This window comes from Saccopteryx leptura, chromosome 1, assembly GCF_036850995.1.
Source record: "Saccopteryx leptura isolate mSacLep1 chromosome 1, mSacLep1_pri_phased_curated, whole genome shotgun sequence".
Classification (NCBI taxonomy): domain Eukaryota; kingdom Metazoa; phylum Chordata; class Mammalia; order Chiroptera; family Emballonuridae; genus Saccopteryx; species Saccopteryx leptura.
In genome coordinates, this window is record NC_089503.1 from 357,608,050 (window position 1) to 357,616,597 (window position 8,548).

Here is an 8,548-nt window from a genome sequence, read left to right on the forward strand (position 1 = left end):
GGAGCCGTCTTCAGCACCCAGGCCAACTTTACTCCAATGGAGCCTTGGCTGCAGGAGAGGAAGAGAGAGACAGAGAAGAAGGAGAGGGGGACAGGTGGAGAAGCAGATGGGTGCTTCTCCTGTGTGCCTTGGTTGGGAATCAAACCCGGGACTTCCACATGCTGGGCCAATGCTCTACCACTGAGCCAACCAGCCAGGGTCAATACATTTATTTCTATTGCATTTTCTCCTTATATATATATTTATCTTCACTAAATGAATTTTCATAAAAGACAGGAATAACAGTTTTATATTTAAAGAATATATTAGTGTGACATGCCCTCAAAATTTTTTCTTAAATGAGTGGAAGTGAAGGTTATTGAAGAACATAGTTTTCTATTGTTTATTATATATATATATATATATATATATATATATATATATATATATATCACACTCACACATATATATAATGCATGTGTGTGTGTGTGTGTGTGTGTGTGTGGTATAGTTAATATGAGATGAGTAGTTTGAAAAATAAGGAATGCAAAATTAAAATATAAAAGAAAAATTAAAGTTTATATTTTTAATATGTTTAAGGTAGACAGAAATGCACATTTTTCTTACTTATTTTATTTATTTATTTTTTTAAATTTTATTATGGATTCTTTTTTTTTTTAATTTTTTTTTATTTATTTATTCACTTTTAGAGAGGAGAGAGAGATAGAGAGGAAAGAGAGACAGAGAGAGAGAAGAGGGAGGAGCTGGAAGCACCAACTCCCATATGTGCCTTGACCAGGCAAGCCCAGGGCTTCAAACCGGCAACCTCAGCACTTCCAGGTCAACGCTCCATCCACTGCGCCACCACAGGTCATTTCTTACTTATTGATTTGAACCAAAGGACATGATAATTTTTGCAGAACATATGTTTCTGTGAGTTCTAGAAAGTAAAATGATTGCCATAAGTAAGAATATATCTGGAGCTATATAGCTCTCTCAATCATAAGTCTATCACAATGGGGAAAAAAACTATTTAGTTAGAAAAAAAACATGTAAAGCTAAATAGATTTGAGTCAGCAAACAAGCCACATGGCTGTGAAGTCTGATTCACTTCTTTTCATTTAGTTCCCCCTATCAAGTAAACTGAAGTTTAAATTACCATATTCAAAGTTTAATTTATTTTCTTAGTCAAGCAGTTAGCCATATTTATAGAGGCCTGACAATTCTAGGAAGAAAAAATGCTGATATTAGCACCAACATTAAAGAGGGATAAAAAATGTAAATTTGTATGTAAAATGCTAATAAAAACGACTAAAAAGGCATGTGATTATACTTTACCAAAAACTTAACTTGGGGACACTTTTTTTTTTACTTTTAATCAGGTTTTCTCTTTTCTTTAGTTTTATAGTCATTTGTTTAATCTTGATTCACAACTCACAACTATGAAACTTACGTAAGGAGATTTAAGCTTAATGTTGAAAAAGAGAGAATACTCCCAGCTTATACAAAAATGTCATTTTAAAACACATAGAAAAATAGATGCATTTATTTTGTCATATATATAAATACGTACATGAATAATGTCTACGAAGTTAAAGTCATTAGGAGTCATGTCATGATGTAATGTATTTTCTTTTACTGGAAGTGCACACACATAAACTCAGTTAACTCCCAGGGCTATATTATAGATGAAGATTCTTTTATTAAATGAAGTTGAAATTACATGTCTTCTAAATAATCTTCAAGTTATGAATTAATTCTTTAGATTCAAATCCTCATCTAATATAGGAATCTCCATCAGTAATACATTTCTTGGACTTAGTTAAATTTATGCTCACATGCTTCCATTGAAAGAAAATATACTACAGAATGAAATAATTCTTCTAATAACTTTTTTCTTTTAGTGAAAGAGAGACAGAGACAGAGAGAGGGACAGACAGGGACAGACAGACAGGAAGGAAGAGAGATGTGAGTCATCAACTAATACTTGCGTCACTTAGTTGTTCATTGATTGTTTTCTCGTATGTGCCTTGATGGGGAGAGGGGACTGAAGCTGAGTCAGTGACCCTTTGCTCAAGCCATCAACCCTGGTTTCAACCCAGCAACCTTGGGCTTCAAGTCAGCAACCTTTGGGCTCAAGCCAGTGACCATGGGTTCATGTCTATGATCCCACACTTAAGCCTGTGACCTCGAGGTTTTGAACCTGAGTCCTCAGCATCCCAGGTCAATTCTCTATCCACTGCGTGACCATCACTAATGATTGTAACTTCATATTCACTTTAATTAGATTGGGCTGTCAAGGGGCCCATGTAGAAGGTTTATTAATTGTAGGATAGGAATGCTCTTGGAATCAATATTAGTACCAGAGTGAAGGAAGGATTACACAGAGAAATGGGAGGGATTAAGAAAATAAAAAATATATATATAGACACAGACAACAGTGTGGGGATTGCAAGAGGAAAAGGAAGTGAGAGGGAGATAGAAGAGGATAGAGAGGTGATAGATGGTTATGAAAGGAGGTGACTTGGGGTGGTCGACACACAATGCAATATACAGATGATGTATTACAGAACTTTATACCTGTAATCTGTATAATTTTATTAACCAATATCACCACAATAAATTCAATAATTTTTTTAAGAGAGAAATGGGTTACACTGGAAAGCAGCAGGCTTGATGTGGTTAACAGACCTCAGTCCATGACAGACTGTTCTAGCTTCATATTCACCTGTGATGTCCCATAGTCAGGTGCTTTTCTTCTCTACCAGGACTGGCTCCAGTAGGGCTCCAGGAGCTGTTTCTGAGTGGGTATAATTCAAACGGCTTAGATCTGTTGCAGGGCCCTTGCTTTTAGAATCAACAAATGCTGGCAGCTTTCAAAATTACTCAGAAAAAAAAATGTGTTGAATTTATATTCCCAAATGTGGAATTGTCATTGTAATCTTGCCAATCATTACAATAATTATGCTCAAACTGCCTTGTTTCTGATAGTTAAGCATCAACATACATTCTCTACCATTTTGGAATCGTCATCCTTTTGCTATATGAAACCTCAATTCTAGAACAGTATCATCTCTCAGCTCTGACTTGTAGAGAAAACCCAACACTGAGTTTCTCTGTGATGTTCTTGCCTCTTTTTCTAGCACAGTGACTAATACTTTGATAGACACAATGTCTTCAAATCACTCCCAGGATCTAAGGAACAGTCAGTTACTGTGTTCAGACCACACTTAGGATAGCCACTCCCTTCTTTGAATCTTTTGATTTTTCTTTCACTGTTTACCAAGGTACTTCTCTCTTTGTACTTCACCTAGTGTTATCACATTTTCCAAGGACCATCCTAGTAATAGGTAAGCACAAATTCTTGGAGTCCTTACCAGAGTGTTAACCCCTGTTTCAAGGAGAAAAGCCCATATCAATAAACTCATCCTGATATAATTTTAAATTCTGCTCCTCCATGATCCAGCTCCTCAGATTCCAATGCCGTGCATACTCTCCAGACTCTGTTGTATAAATAGGTTAGGTCTTACAGTTTCTTTGGAGTATAGTCCTTTTCTCTTTTTAAGACACCCAGTGCTTCCTTAGTCAGATTATGTAGTCAGTTAACCCTAGTTATTATTTAGCGAGAGGAGGTAGATCATGAATAAGGTGGTTATTTTCTTGCAAAGGCAGAGGTCATGGTGACATCTTTTATCAAAGTGGGAAGGTGGGGGGGGGGGTTCTAGGCTTTAACAGAAAGTGATGGGCACTCCTCACCCAGAGAGTTTACAGGTATATAAGAATTTAAGGTTTTCCAGTCTCATGCATTTTTCTGAAGGTATCATTTCATCCTAATTAGGGCCTCAATCTTAGGGTAATCAACTTGCTGAAGTTGAAAATCCAACCTCTTCTGAAGCTGTTACCCTTAAAATTAATTTCTTAGCCTACAGTTTTTTCTGCCCCTTGACCACAGGCATGTATTCTCTACGTGTTGCCAAGGAGAGCTTCTTGCTTTCAGATTCAGCTTCAATTTTACACCCTGAGACATTCGTTCTCTTTCTCAAATGCACAAATTGATCAGAGCAAGAGCCAACCAGTCCCACAGTTCTACAATGAAGACCTCCTCTGAACTTCTCAGAGGACTGTGGTGTCGCTCCTACCAGTGCAATTACTCTCTTCTACTTGTTTCCCATCCAGGGCGCTACAGGAATGACATCTACCTACCAGCTATGATGGTCATTCATCTTTTTCTCTGTAAATATAATAATTTATTTTTCTTTACAGTGATAATGGAAAAATGTACAGATTTCCTCTTTCAATAAAGTATAAAAATCTGCTTAGATATATACAATGAAGTCACAATAATCTTTTAATGAAAAAAATTTTTTTGATACTCCGGATCCATTCGTATTAAAACTAGGAGAAAACAAATATTTTTTATATGTTCTACATTTCCAATAGATTCCACCTGGTGTCATTAAGTTTCACCTGAAGGATCCTGATTGATATTACAAAAGACTAATTTTAGGGCTGAGAATAAAAACTTTTTTTTTAAATAATAAATATATTCATCAAAAATACATCTAAAAAGGCAATGGTTACTGCTTTCAAAAAGCTCTATGTGCTGAGGTATATTTGTTTTTCTTCTTTCCTTACAGGAAAAACCCAGTGGAAACATTTTGGTTCAATTCTAGGAATTTGCTCTTGGGGAAAGTCTGCTGAAAGTTGCCTGACAATATTCTTAAGCTTCATCTCATTGTCCATTTCAATACCTATCTCCCTCGGTATCAGCAGCTCTTCACAAGATGTCTGCCATCAAGGCTTCTTCCAATTTCTTACACATTTGTTGTACTTGCTCTTTCTGTCTCCTAATGTCTCCATCGTGACAATGAAAGCTTTGCAGAGGCACTGAATGTGTTCAACCAAAGAGCAGTTTCTTTTCCACAGCAGGGGACGCTTGCCCTGTGATTGCTGCAGAGCTTGTCAACAGCAGATCAGAGTCTCATCATTACTACTTGGGCCAATTCCTCGAAGACCTCAGGTAGTTCCCTGATATTCATAATTTGGTCTGTGACGTTTGATGCACTTACTCCTTGAAGCCTTTTCTCCCAGAAAAGCTGACATGGCTGTTCATTCATTTGTTGTAGGTCTGATTTCACTTGATTACTAGGATGATTTGTGATTTTGGTTACTGGTTTTTTGAAAATCGATGCTGTTTGTATAATTGTTATATTTAAGTATGGTTTACCTTTATTCTGATTGACAGGATCCTTGCGCGGTCTGTGTTTGTCCTTCCCATAACTGCCTGAGCATCGTCCTTCTAGTTCTAAAGTCAAAACTGCTGAGGTCAGCAGAAATTCCCAGATACTTTGCCAACTGACGTTTGCTTCTGAACATCTGACCACTTGGGCTTAAGTAGCACACATATCTCTGGCCGGCACTGAACCCAGATTTTCGGATCCCTTCCTTTTTTGACCATCCGGGGGGCAGGACTCCACAGTCCGTTCTCTTCCAGTTCTTCGGGGCGGCGGGCGGGTTCCCTCGACCCTGTTCCCACGCTCTCTGATGGGAAAAGGAATGGCTTCATCCAGAGGGTGCTCCCGAAGCTGCTGCAGCGATTCGGGGGACAGGCCACGTCCCAGTCCCCAGTCCCACCTCGGCCCGGCCACAGCCACGGCCACAGACACTGCTGGCCCGGCCGCCGGTTTCCACTCACCCTGGCCACGCTTAGCGGAGCGTGCTGCGGGCCCCCTGCTCTGTGACGGAGTCCCCGCCAGTGCCCACCCCACCCGCCACGCTCTGCCCACTTCTGCTCCTGTGATGATCTTTATCACTGACTGATAGCCATTTGAGGATCAACCTCAGAAATAACATTTTCTCGCACTACCCCTAACATCAATGATCTAGGTCGTTTCCAGAAATTAACTCCAAGGTAGAGATTTGTATGCAGGAAATGATTAGGGATACCCTAGGAATCAACACCTATGGGAAAATGAAGGAAGTATGATTGGGCAAAAAGAAGAGTTAAACTAGGAGCAGACATAGTACAAATATCTCCGTCTACGTTCAGAGAGCTCTGGAGCTGGGCTGGCCTTTGGAATTGGCCAACTCTGAAGAAAGGTAGCTGAGACTATCTCTATATATTCTCACATATAGAATGGTCTGTATAATTCCTCCCATAGAATGTGTGTATGTGTGTGGGGGGGTAGTATACAAGGTGACATTGGATGTGACAGCTCTCTTGAGCTGAGAGTAATTTTTGGAAAGCTCCTCATCTAAAAGAAGTCATGTACCAACTCTCTCAGCAGCAAAAGGTGAGTGCCTGAGTAGCGGATCTCCGTGGCACATCATAGCTTCCATCCCAGCGCTCCAGAATTCTTTTTAGATTATCCATCATTGTGTGCAATGTATTATCTCTTTCTTATACACACACATACACACATAGTGGCCTTGACTATTGCCTAAGTAGCTAGCCATGGGCCTGACTGAGAGTATCTCAGACTACCTGCTTCCATACCTCTGTCCTCTCAATTCCAAAGCTTGTTTTACTCTGTTCGGTTCCTGATACATCCTTCTAATGCAATTCCCCTACCTGGCACAATTATAAACACCTAGCTCTATATTATCTTAGATTTTAAGACTTAGAGAACATTTAAGTCTACAAGCTATTATAAGACATGTTTATAAATATCTGTTTTATCCCTTTATACTTTCTCATTCCAAAAATAGAAAAATTAGAAAAAAATATTAGTCAAAATCTTAAGAACCTTAGTATATAAAAGATTTTTTTTGAATTCATTATGTTTTTGAAGCCTTTGAGTATATATGACTTCAAATTGTTAGAGAAAATTTTTCCTTTTTAAAATAAAGACATTTGCATGAACAGAAGACATTGTTTTTAACAGTTCACAAGCTTCTGCTGTTTTTATACTATCTGAAGGCTGTATCATCTTTTAATGTCAATGCAGTTGGTTGCCATAGAAATTATAATGATGTCACTAACTATTTAAGTCTAGAAATAAACAACAGGAACAGATGGGCATTTCAGAATGAAGGGTGGAGTTTTAATGCAAGTATTCAAAAAATAACAGGTTAAAAATCACATGCAAAAATAAAAAAAAAACACCTTGTGCAACATTAAACATTAGAATGTGCCTCTAAAGTTAGCTAAGTCACTGTGTTGGGATCAGGGGCCTAAGAGCAGGGGAGCAGGAAAGGCATTTTCACAGAGCAAATACTGACACAGAATCTTGTCTAGATGGGATTGGAATAGTATCACTGTTACAATATACAGACATACATGCCCAATAATCCCAATCAGGGATAGGACTGAGACAGACTGAAGAAATATGTGAAATTAGTTTCAAAGAAGTTGGAATGGGTATGATGGCAGTTAAAAAACAAAAAATAATATGTGTAAGGACAGAGAATCAAAGAAAGCACTTATATCTAGGTCTAAAATGGTATAAGAATAGCTTTAGAAATGTATTGTTCCATAATTTCTGCATGTTATAGAAGATATATAGCTATGTCTATTATTATAGCCTATATCAAAAAATTCTGAACCTGACATATAATAGTCATACATTTCTCAAAATATAACATTTAAAGTACTGTGGGAACTATTATATAGGGGGTCACACTAAAATCAAACAGGGCAGAAAAAAAATTACTGCTAATTTTTATTTTTTGTGATAGACAGAGAGACAGATAGGAACAGACAGGAAGGGAGAGAGATGAGAAGCATCAGTTCTTCGTTGTGGCACCTTAGTTGTTCATTGATTGCTTTCTCATATGTGCCTTGACTGGGGGTCTCCAGCCAAACTAATGACCTTGGGCTCAAGCCAGTGACCTTAGGCTTCAAGCCAGCAATCTTTGGCCTCAAGCCAGTGACCATGGGTCATATCTGTGATCCCCCACTCAAGCTGGTGAGCCACACTTAAGCTAGATGAGCCCACTTTCAAGCCAGGGACCTGAGGGTTCTGAACCTGGGCTCTCTGCGTCGCAGGGCAATGCTCTATCCACTGCACCACTGCCTGGTCAGGTGTATTTTGAGCCTATGAAACAGAATGTGTGACTATAGAGTGATTGTAAGAAGTACCCTTCAAGTAAATTGGGCCACCATTGTAGCTTTGTTCCTGGTGGCCTGCATGTATTCCCACTTCCACGTTTTCTTACCTGTGTTGATTGTGCTTGTGTAGGGAACAACACACTCACAGCTAGAGTGCCACACTATGACATTGTTTTGTAAGAAATGCTGTTTTTCTCAGGAACATGAACTCTTAAAATGAGTTTGGTATTTTAAATTCACTTTTCCTTAATGATTTCAAAAGATGGTTTTGCATTACAAAAACAAAAGTACATCAAAGGTTTTGTCATAGACAATATTTGCGATCCTTCAAAATTTATATGTTGAAACTCTCCCTCCTAATGTGATGATATTATAAAATGAGACCTTTGGGAGATAATTAGAATGAGCTTAGGTCATCAGAACTGAGTCCTCAAAAATGAGATTAGTGTCCTAAGAAAAGAAAAATTGGAATTAAAAAAACAGAATTTACTTCCTATACATAAAATGTCTTCTAATGTG

The 8,548-nt window shown here is 38.2% G+C and overlaps 1 pseudogene; it reads right to left on the reverse strand.

Annotated features, from left to right (window-relative positions):
• Positions 1 to 4,756: 4,756 nt before the first annotated feature.
• LOC136388451 (methyl-CpG-binding domain protein 2 pseudogene) lies at positions 4,757 to 6,355 on the reverse strand (annotated as a pseudogene).
• Between the last annotated feature and the right edge of the window lie 2,193 nt (positions 6,356 to 8,548).